Source organism: Zingiber officinale, chromosome 5B (assembly GCF_018446385.1).
Source record: "Zingiber officinale cultivar Zhangliang chromosome 5B, Zo_v1.1, whole genome shotgun sequence".
Lineage (NCBI taxonomy): Eukaryota > Viridiplantae > Streptophyta > Magnoliopsida > Zingiberales > Zingiberaceae > Zingiber > Zingiber officinale.
Window position 1 is genome coordinate 100,988,036 of NC_055995.1, and position 10,973 is coordinate 100,999,008.

Below are 10,973 nucleotides of genomic sequence, written 5' to 3' on the forward strand. Positions count from 1 at the left end.
TTACATCGACTCTCTGATTTGGTATTTCTCGACGCTTTGTTTTCAATTGTGTACTGTGAACTTGAAGCAACACTTAGTTTCGTTCTACAGATCTATTTATAGAGTGCCTTGTCCTTTAATGGCTATTGAATTCGTCTCAATTTAGATCTAGAAATACAATTTACTCCTATTCCGTCGAATTAATTTCAGCATCCCTCGTTCTGATATTGTTGCTTTTCCTATTCATCCTTCCGAGGGTCTTCTTTGATCGAAAGCTTGTGTTTTCAACATTTGGGAGTGCACCTACGCAGGACTATTTGGGTGTTAGATCACGAGAGAAAATTGTCGCATTTTTTTTTTTTTAAGTTGGTGGGTAGACGCGACAATAATTTCTCTAGAGATAGTTGAATATTATATATATATAGATGCTGTAACCAGATGGCCTCTAAAATTTATCCTTGTTTCACTTTTTAAATTGAATTTCAGCATTGGTTTAGACTTTTATATTTTGGTTTTGGGTTGGTCAGTTAAAATCAACTCTTGTTAAATTTTCAAAATCCTATTTCTAACCATTTTATAGAAATTATTGATCTGGTAACCATGTTTAAAACAAAGATGCTTTTAAAAATAAGCCAATGCTAAGCTCAGAAATTTTGGACCTAAAAGTTGGTATTATTATTATTTTTTATAATCTAAATTTTTGGACTCGCCTCTTTAATTCTGGAGGTTCTTCTCCTTTGATTCATCTACTGAATAAATTAGACGACCTCTAAAATATTTGTTCCATTTGAGATTTTAATCCTGGTCATTTGATGAACCAGAAGTTGGACATACTCAAAATGTTAACTAAGTAGGATACTTTATCCTGATCCATGTAGGTAATTAACTAAGTAGGATAATATCATCTTAAAAAAAATAAATGATGTAACTCTCATCTTAGCCTTAAAAAACAAGGATAAAAGATAGGTAGATTAAAAAATATGTGAACGATAATATTAAATCAGTGATGTGCTTCACCAATTTGAATCATTGTCCATTAATACTCATCAACAAATGAACTAACTGATCTAAATTTGAGATCGAGATTATTGAGATATCTTTTTAAGGGTTGTTAGGGACTCAACCTAGTCTAAAGAATTTTTTTATTAATTTATTATATATTAATTCTTTTTATATATACACCCCTTTACCACTCAAATCTAATCCACCTTATTTTCCTAGATCACATTAAAATTACAATGACACTATTTCATTTTACAATGAACTGCAATTTTTTTTTTTAAAAAAAAAAACCAGATAAAATTGAACTTGGAGCGACTACTTCAGCCTCATGGAAATTTCAATTTAACAAAAATACTGTGAAACCTTACTGGAAGATTTAGAAACTTAATCAATTAAATCCACGAATTCCCAAATTGTAAACCATGGTTGCCCATGAATTAATCAACACAAACGAATCGATCAATGGAATAAAACAAGGGCAATATATGACAATAAAACACCTCTAAACTTAAGAGCAACATAAAAAGGGCAATATATGCTTGCTTAATGTTTTAAAACACACACAACTAACCAATCTGCTAAAAGGATAAATTAGATGAATATAAATTAATGAGGGTAAAATTTCTCTAATTCCAACTAGTTGATTAGGCCAATGAAGAAATCAAAATTCAGAACCATTTTTGCAAGTGCAAACTAATTCAAAGACATGCATAAAACCATTGTTTCAGTGATGATGTACACCTACATATCCGCATGCATAAAAGATACCGTTAGGATCTCATGTATTAGTGCAATTTTTAATTAACAATTTTCTCTAATATTTCGTGTGTGATTTTTTTCAGTGAGAGTTTTTCCTCTCAGTGAGATTTTATTTTCTCTTCATAAGATATTTATCTCCTTCACTTCAACCATTTCATCCCAATCTTTTAGGTGATTTCAGAATTCAATTTTGGTGCTGTGGTGATTGGTACTAGAGCCTAAATTTGGTAATTCAACCTCAATACCAGTTACCCCTCTGTTCTCAATCATCATCAAGATTTGGCGTCACCCTCATCCACAATTTTTCTAAAGGTTGCTCCTAATTATTTTGGGTTCTAACTGAACTCTCTCACCCTGGTCCCGCTTCTCCGCACAGCCTGGTACCTCACACTCTTCATGAGAAATACATTGTAGCAGGTCCCTCCTTCATTTGAGCCAGCGCCAACGAAATCGTCTAACGTCCATCGATAAGACCACAAACTTGTTTCCATCGCAACCACTCGCCAGCCAACATCTCCTCTCCCTCTGACGACATCTGAATTATGATCAAAAACCTCATTTTGGCACCTTTGTATTTATCCCAAAAAAAACCATAATTAAATAGATAAATATTCTGAAATAGTTTTTCCTTAAATGAATGAAACCTTAATTAAAGGCAAAAACAAATGAATTACAAGTAAAGAAGGGTAGAAGCAAGGTAACATTTGGGTTTAAGCAGGTTACGGCTTAAATAAAGCACCATTACCTGTCCATCTGATGCCAACAGTGGAGATCCAAATTCCAACACCTTATTAATGTCGAAATTGCAAGAAACAAAGAAATAAAGTACAACATTTCATATTCCAAGATCAATCAATAAATGAACACCAACAAATAAAACCTTTTAAAGGAGAGTCCTGTGGTAGTGTTGGGGCATATGTTTGAAAAGGACACTCCAACATCTCTTGAGGCATCAGAAAATCCAACTTCTGCCAACTCGGCTTCTAGGGATTTTAGAAGCTCCTTAAGAGATATGTGTTTAACATTCTCAGCAATTGATCCAACAGCACGAGCAGCCAGCAACTCTTGTATCCCGGTTCTTGCTTCGGAGATATTGGGAAACCTACATTGTTCAAGAAGAATCAGTTGATTTGAGCTTGTTAACCATTTCTTAAAAGTTTTGGTTATAGAACAGTCAAATGCATATCCATTCGAGTAAAACTAAAGTTGTCCACCCAGACCATGCTACTGATCATTTCAGATCCTCTTTAAACTAAAATAGGCTTATAAAGGGAATTTTTCAAGTTTGTATGCAAGCCCCAAGATAATACTGGGTATGAGAAGACATGACAACAATAGGATATGCAATAAGATTTGACATTTAATTTAGTGAACCAGGTTGCTCTTATAGACACTAAAATTCTCACTTCTCGATACCAATGGCAATCATAATCAATTTGCAAAGAGCAACAAGCCCAGCTGGTGTATGGTGGATAATCTTAAATTTCAAGGTTACATGATGTTGAATAAGCAAATGTGTCTCTCAAACATTCTTAATCATAAACCAAAATGGTGCAAAGTTTGTGTCGAAGCAGGAAAACAATCTGCATGCAGAGCCAGCTGCACAAGCAGAGGCACTAAAAAGATGCACATAATTAAAAGGCAAATCACCACCTAACAAAATTAAAGCTTGACTTGAAAGACTCCAAAAAAATATCTACAAAGAACCACAGTTGATAGCTAAAAGCAATCAGGTGCTAATCAAGTGAGCTCTCTTGTATTGCAAAAGAAGTGCATGGAGTGGAGGTGATCTATTAGTTTATCATAATCATCAAATATTGGTATATCATCCATCAATCAATAAAAAGGGTAGTTCGATACAGAAAACTCTTACCAATATAGAGTCCCAAAGAAAAGTCTATTATACACAGCCTTGAACCAAGAGACTATTTCCGAATCTTAAATCTGTGGCCTCTAGGTCACACAACAACAAATATAGCATTGTGCTAAGGCATCAATCAATAAATAAATATCTCTGTATTGATCAATAGAGTAAATGAGTACATCATCATCAATCAGTAGAATGTAAATGAGTATATCATCAACAATCCATTATTAATTGCAGATAAATAGCAAAGAAATCCTACTTAATGTCGTAGGTAATTAGTGATAAATTACTGGTACTAGTTCTAAGTTAATGAGATGCCAAAAGAAAGGGAAGTGCAAAAATGAAAAGGCAAAACAAAAAAATTGACACTGACACATATTACAGTAAAGAATGTCATACACTCTGCAGTGTAAAGAAGAATTTTGACAAGATAACAATTATATTTAAGGCTTCAGGCATATGATACAAAGTTAATATAAGCTAGTCACAGTTGCTATATTGATGATTAAGACAACAAAGATCCATATAAATCAATTAGCGGAAGAAGATCTAAATCAAGTGAGGATGAGGAAAGATAGAGGTAATGTATTTCTATATAAACTTGAGAAATTAAAGTAAAAAATCCACTTTCCATGAAATAAAATAGATACACTAAAGTTACAAGTGGTAAATAAAAGTCAGATTCAATCAAAAAAATATTACTATTTTCCAGAAATAGAGTTTACAATCTTAAAATAGCAAGCCGAAGGTGACCATCCATGTAGAAGGAACAGACAACGCATTGATAAAGAGGTGGATCAAGAATCTATATTCACTAAAGGTGACCATCCAAATAATTGGATTAGCTGAATCTAAAATTAAAACAAGTGAATAGAAACCAGATAAACACAATTTTTCATACCAAAAAAAAAAAAACATAAGTTTATGCAAAATGAAAGACAAAAGAAACATAATATTCTATCTCATAGTGTTGAGTACTCAACAAGTGCAAAAGAAAGATTGAGAACGCAAAGGATAATGATAAGATGGATATGATGCCACACTAAGAGAAGGATAAGAACCAAGATAATGTCTTTAAAGAACATTTAACCTTAGTTGTTTCTTTGTCCATGTGACGATCCTAATAATACCGTATAGGGGCAACAGTGAAAAAACAACAATAGCCAACTTGCTCAAACTAAAAAATTCTATAAGAATTCTTTACAATGAGGTGTGTTATGTATGAATATATGTCCAGAAATGCTGAAGATAAGAAAAGAAGAACGATATCAAAATAATTAAAGAAAGAAACTTAATCATTTAGTAATTAAAATAAAAAATGTCAATGTGATAAAGAACCATTTTCATGTTGGACATCAAGTTACATAAAGGCAAATACCTAAGTAAACTCTTCTACGGTAAAAAAACAGAAGAAAATTTAATAGCATTTAACTTCTTCGACATATCAAGCATGTTAAAATGGCTTCTCAGTGAGACAGCCACAAACAACAAGCTGCGAGGTTTAATCTAATGATAAAGAGACAATTAAAACTAGGATTTGGTAATAAATAAAGAAGAAAATCAATAAAGCAAGAAAGTGTCGATACCTTTTTTAGATGGGAGTTCAACTCTTGAGGGTGTGACTTTGCAATATCCCCAATTTGCTTTGCAGCAGCAAATCTTGTGGCCTGAGTCGAACCAGCTAAATTTTTATTAAGAGAAGTTTTAGATGAGAACAGATGATAAGAAAGTTTTTTAAAAAAATCACTTCAGGTTAAAATCTTATACACATATACACATGCAGCTTAAGATCTAAAGGATACTATCCAATAATGTGAGCAAACGATGAAGCCAAGATGAATCTTGAGCCATAAAAATGGGGAGATTTTGAGTTCACTCATTCAGCAAGAGAAGTTGTCCTTGCTTGACCAATAAACACTACTAGGCTCTGAGCATAAAATTGGTTTTGCACACAACTCCAAATAACTCAGCTAGCTGAGCAGCATCTTGCACATTTTCAGGATGGAGTTGTAATTAACCCACAATATCCTTCATTAGAATGTTCACAAAACAAGTATCAATGTTTTGGGCTAAGATTTACAAATTATTCCAATATATAAATTATAAAGTACTGACAAAAGGAAGCAGAATATGCAAGATAAATAGAACAAACCAACAGGTTAAACACTATCATAGTAGTCATAATACTAGCAAAAATAATAACTTAAGAAACAGCAACAGTATTTTCACTGAAAAATAATGGTCAACTGAGTCAAAGAAGGATAAAGCCACAATGAGAAGATCTCGAATGCTATATACTTGAAAGTTTCTATTTTTCCTGCAGCTACAATAAGACTAAGGCCAAGATGCATAATGAAACCTTGTGTCAGCAAAAAATCTTTAGGAGCAATTCAAAGATAGTATGCTTTTTGAATTTTTTAATAAAAACAATGGAGAATTGTATATGAACCACTGTTCTCAAGATAATCAAGAATTTAAGTCAGCGCAAGAACTGTGACTAGCTATGAGATGAGAATAATGCAATTAAGCGAATAACGAGTGATGATGTTTCTTCTCCTAGATATTCTTGCCCAATCAAGTAACAACCCATCTAAGCGTCCTGATCCAATCCCCCTTTCAATTCTCACCCACCAACATACCTTCTAGTGATCCAAAATTGATCACTGATGTTTTTTCACAGATGGAGGATCTAGTTCCCATGCCAGCTGCACCAGACAACAAGATGAACCATCCTCAACTTCATATACCAACCAGCTACAAAAGTTAGTTTGTTTACTTTTGCAGCCATTATGCAGGTGATTAGCTCAATTAAGGCCCAAATCTGGAAAATGCTTCTAAGCTCAAATTGGTTGCAGTGAATTAATGCTTTGTCCCAGCTACAAAAGTTAGTTTGTTTACTTTTGCAGCAACTATGCAGGTGATTAGCTCAATTAAGGCCCAAATCTGGAAAATGCTTCTAAGCTCAAAATGGTTGCAGTGAATTAATGCTTTGTCCCATTTTGAATATAAGAATGACAAATGATCCTGTCCGAAAGTAGAGGCGATGGATGTTGGGGATGTGTAGCTCCTGTTGATCGTGCATAGACTCTGAATGAGACGATCCTGTAACCACAACCACGTCAGTGCAGAGCCAGGGAAGGGATCCTGGCGTTGGCCCTCCGACACTCAAGTCAGTCATCGACGATGTGGAAGCAGCGGAGCAAAGAAGCAAAGGAACAGTGTAGCAACAGTAATGTGCGCGTACCTTTGACGAAGCTTGGACACTCTTTATATAGAGCCCTTGTAGCGCGCGTGCACGCTTCCCAAGGAGTACACACTTTTCAAAGCTTTTCCTGAAAAGATGTGTCAGTAAAGTGTCCCTGACACAATACCTTAACGAGCCGAGCATATATCTGAAGTGATAGTGGAATCTTCTGCCGTACGATCTTCTGTCTGAGCTAACCACCGACTATGCTGCCTGTCATCGGTGCTTGCTCCCAAAAAGAATCTCCAGCTAGCATTGTCTTTTACTCGGCCAAGCAGGATAGCTGCTCGGCTCGGGTTCTCACCTTCTACTCAGCTGAGTGTACTATCTGGCTGAGCGGGAAGGCCGCTTGGTCTGTGCTCCCACTGTCCTGGCCCATGAGTCACTGTCTGGCCGAGCAGGAAAATCGCTCAGTCGCCCTTCTGTTTCTGTGTAGCTCGGTTGTAAATCCGCCCTGCTGTTCTCTTGTAGATCAATATAAGACTGAGTAGGGTGGCCGCTAGGCGTGCCCTTGCAGATACTTGACACTTGTCTTTCTAAGCGTCGAAAGCTCGGAACCTCACCGAGTTGTTATGATGTCGAATCAGGTCTTCATTATCCTAGTTGGCAGAGCGGGTTACCCGATCGGCCGGTGATATAGGGGCGTTGACCACCTTGACCTTGACCTCCACCGTGGCAATGACCCTTCGCGAGGTGGGCTCCTCCTTATTACCTCATCACATATCTCCCCCTCAATTCTAGTCGAAGGAGGTTGCAAATCCGACTAACTGGACAAAAATTTTCTCTGGAGATCGGTGGCCCGATCGGCTGTGATACTGGTTGGGCTCCGACCGGCCTGCTTGAGAATGTCGATCGACCATGGTACTGATTCCTGAGGTTGTCCGGAGCTAGGAGTATTTGCACTTAGGGATTTTTCCTTTGGTGTTCTTGAGTCAGTGCGGTCAACACTGACATCACCCGGATATCTCGGAATTTGTGCAAATCCCCTCCATTAAGGCCGAGCACGCTCCTATGTCTGTTAATAGCGCCTATTAAATGCTGACCCATGGGGATGCGCCACGTGTCGCTGTCGTTGTCACCGCACGCCCGAAGCGACAGGCGTTGATGTGATGTTTGACGGTTTGAATTCTACGGCCGGATCTGTATCTTGGTTTCTGCACCCTAGATCGGACGGTCTCGATCGGCCGAGCCTGAAGTTTATAAACTTCATAGCGCCGGCTTCTCCTCCAAGATTGCATCTTCCTCGAGAGCTACCGGCGACTTTCTGTTCCCTGTGCGATCCTTCTTTGACGACTTGTTCTGGTGACCTGCGCCCCTTCTCCGACAACTTCCTTCCCCTTTCCAGTAAGCTTTCCTCCCTATCTTGCTCATCCTCGATCCTTGGCCTTTTTCTTCGTTCCTGGTGACCCTCCTGTGGTCTTTTTGTTCTTTCCGATCACATTTTTTCCACTATTTCTGCTTTCTTTTACAATGACCAGCTCTTTGTAGCCCTCGGACCCCTCTCCTGGACTCTGGTACACCACCATGGAGACCAGGTTTGATGTAGGAGACACTAAGAGCCTCAAGAACGTTTTTGAGATTCCCCCTGATCACAAGATCATTTTAGCTTCTTCATCCGATCGACCAAATGATCCACCGACCGACACCATATGTCTATTCAGGGACCATTTTGTGGCCGGTCTCCGCTTCCCTATCCATCCCTTCATTGTTGAAGTCTGTAATTATTTCCGTGTTCCCCTTCCGCAACTTGTGTCGAACTCCTTTCGCCTTCCATGCGGCGTCATTATGTTGTTTCTGTTGCACGACATCCCTCTGACTCCTCAAAATTTTCACTAGTTCTATTACCCCAAACAATCAGAATTGGGACCTTTCTATTTCAGTCTCGGGTCGGGCTGGTGTATTTTGAAAAAATATAGACTTCCAATAAATATTGGAAGGAATACTTCTTTTTTATGTGCCTTCCTGAACGGCCAAGCTTCCGGACCCGCTGGCATGTCGGATTACCACCTAACCCGATCTGAAGAAATACAAGAGCTGATCGGACTATCTACATGTAGCATCCATGATGGTCGGTCATAAGTATGACATCCATAAGCTGCTACTAGAGGGTGTCATATACATTTTTGGCCTGAGTCTGATCCGCACCCGGCTCCCGAGCGACTTAGGTATGGAACTACTTGATCCTTTCTTTTGAGTCTAACTGATTTCTTTTCTTATTTTGTAGCCGAAGTCATGTTGCGAGCACGTGTGACTGGCCAGACAAAGCTTAAGGATGCTAAGGTCGAGGCGGCGACTGTAAAGGAACTGGCGAGCCGCGACCTTCTACCGGTCGGCTCCCACGAAGATTTGCTCGTCGAGAGCGGGGAGACGCCCACTGTGGCGGGCGACGACATCGCCAGCCAGATGCCCAGCATCGAAGTGGCTGGTGAGCCGCTCCCTCCACCTGAGTCACTGCCTGCCGCTCGGACCGAAGGCTCCCGTTCATCTGACGAGCCACTTTCGAGGCGGAAGAGGCATTGTGCGGGCACACCCTCTCAATCCGCCACCTCTGCTTTGAGGGCTACCGAGCGGGTCAGGACTTCGTCACCCACACCCATCCCTGATAAGGCGGAGGCCTCGTCATCTGATCGGACACCTTCTTTGGCTGAGCTGCCGCCCGAGATTGTTACCGCGCTGCCAATTGTTGCGCCGCTCGTAGCCTTCCTGCCTCCAGTCTTACGACCATCGAGGGTTTTGCGGCCCAACATCCTTCCAGTGCCCGTGCCCCGCCCCTCCAACCAAGAGGCCTCGGCTCACTCGGCTCCAAGCGATAGGCGCTCTATCACGATGATACTCCGTCTGCCCATGGAGGAGTATAGCGAACCGAACGCCCAGTCCCGCACTCCCGAACACCAAATCATCATATGAGGGCCACTTGCCCAAGTCTGGGAGGAAGCCAGGGGCCAAGCGGGGGTGATGCCTCCAGGAGCGCTTGCCAATAGTCATACACAAATGGCTACGGGGGTAAGGATTTTTAATGTAAATTCAGGATTTACCTTCGATCAGTGCTAATACTTGTCCGTTCATCTACAGTTTTGGGTGGAGAGCCAAGCCATGTGCCAATGGCTCGCCTTTGTGGAGGACAAGCTTAAGAAACTCAAGATCTCGAGCAGCGCATCCTCCTCCGAAGGGCCATCGATCGCCGAGGTTAACAAATTGAAGGCCGATGTGGTGAATGCCAATAAGCTCCTCGAGGCCGAACGGGCAAAGTCCGCTAATCAGGAGATGATGCTAGGCCGACTCAACAAGTAGGTCAGTACTTTTGAAAAGAAAATTGAGTCGGCTATGGCTAGAAAGAACCGGACTATTGCCGATCTGGAGCTGAAGAACCAGGAGGCCCGGAACCTCTCCCAGAAGCTCAAGGAAGCCGAAGACTTCTTGGTCACTGAGTGGAATAATCGCTCGGCTGAGGAGGCTTCGCTTAGGGGGTAGCTAAAAGCTGCCGAGGATGTATTGGAGGCTTCCCGCACGACTCTGGCCACCTACCAAGAGGCTGAGCTGAGTAGATTTGAAGTTATGAAACAAACTTACCTCAGCTCGAACTCATTTACTGATAAGGTCGTCAAGCGGATCCTTCGGCTCTTCGAACTGGCAACCAATGGTGTTGGATCGATGAATTCGCTAGAGGGGGGGGGGGGTGAATAACGATTTAAAAATTTATCATAAGTATGCAGCGGAAAAAACGAAACAACAATGCTAACACGGAATTAATTTACTTGGTTCGGAGCCTTCGTCGACTCCTACTCCAAGGCCTACACTCATCGAGTACTTTCGTTGGCAATCCACTAGCAGTTCATAAAAAGTATTACAAGTGAAGTACAAGTGCTTTTAAACAAAAAGGAAATACCGACAAATAAAAAGAAAAAGGAAAGACAACACGTTGTTGGAGAAGCCTCCCAGCATCACAGGAGCACAACACAGAAGAGTAAGAATTGGAAGATCTTGTTCTAAGTTGTTCTTTGCTCCAGGGCTCACCCTCCTTATATAGGAGGCTCCGGGCGCCCAGATCCCTTCCGGGCGCTTAGAGTGTGACGTAGCCCAGCCAGCCATGAAGCTCCATGTGGTGAAGTGGCGATAAGGATA

At 40.3% G+C, this 10,973-nt stretch overlaps 1 long non-coding RNA gene across 1 annotated transcript; it reads right to left on the reverse strand.

The window, feature by feature from the left end:
• Positions 1 to 2,784: 2,784 nt before the first annotated feature.
• Positions 2,785 to 5,439, reverse strand: LOC121987691. The gene is made up of 3 exons (XR_006113694.1): positions 5,410 to 5,439; positions 5,194 to 5,288; positions 2,785 to 2,842 (listed from the first exon to the last, which is right to left on the reverse strand). It is a non-coding gene; the product is annotated as an uncharacterized LOC121987691 (long non-coding RNA).
• Between the last annotated feature and the right edge of the window lie 5,534 nt (positions 5,440 to 10,973).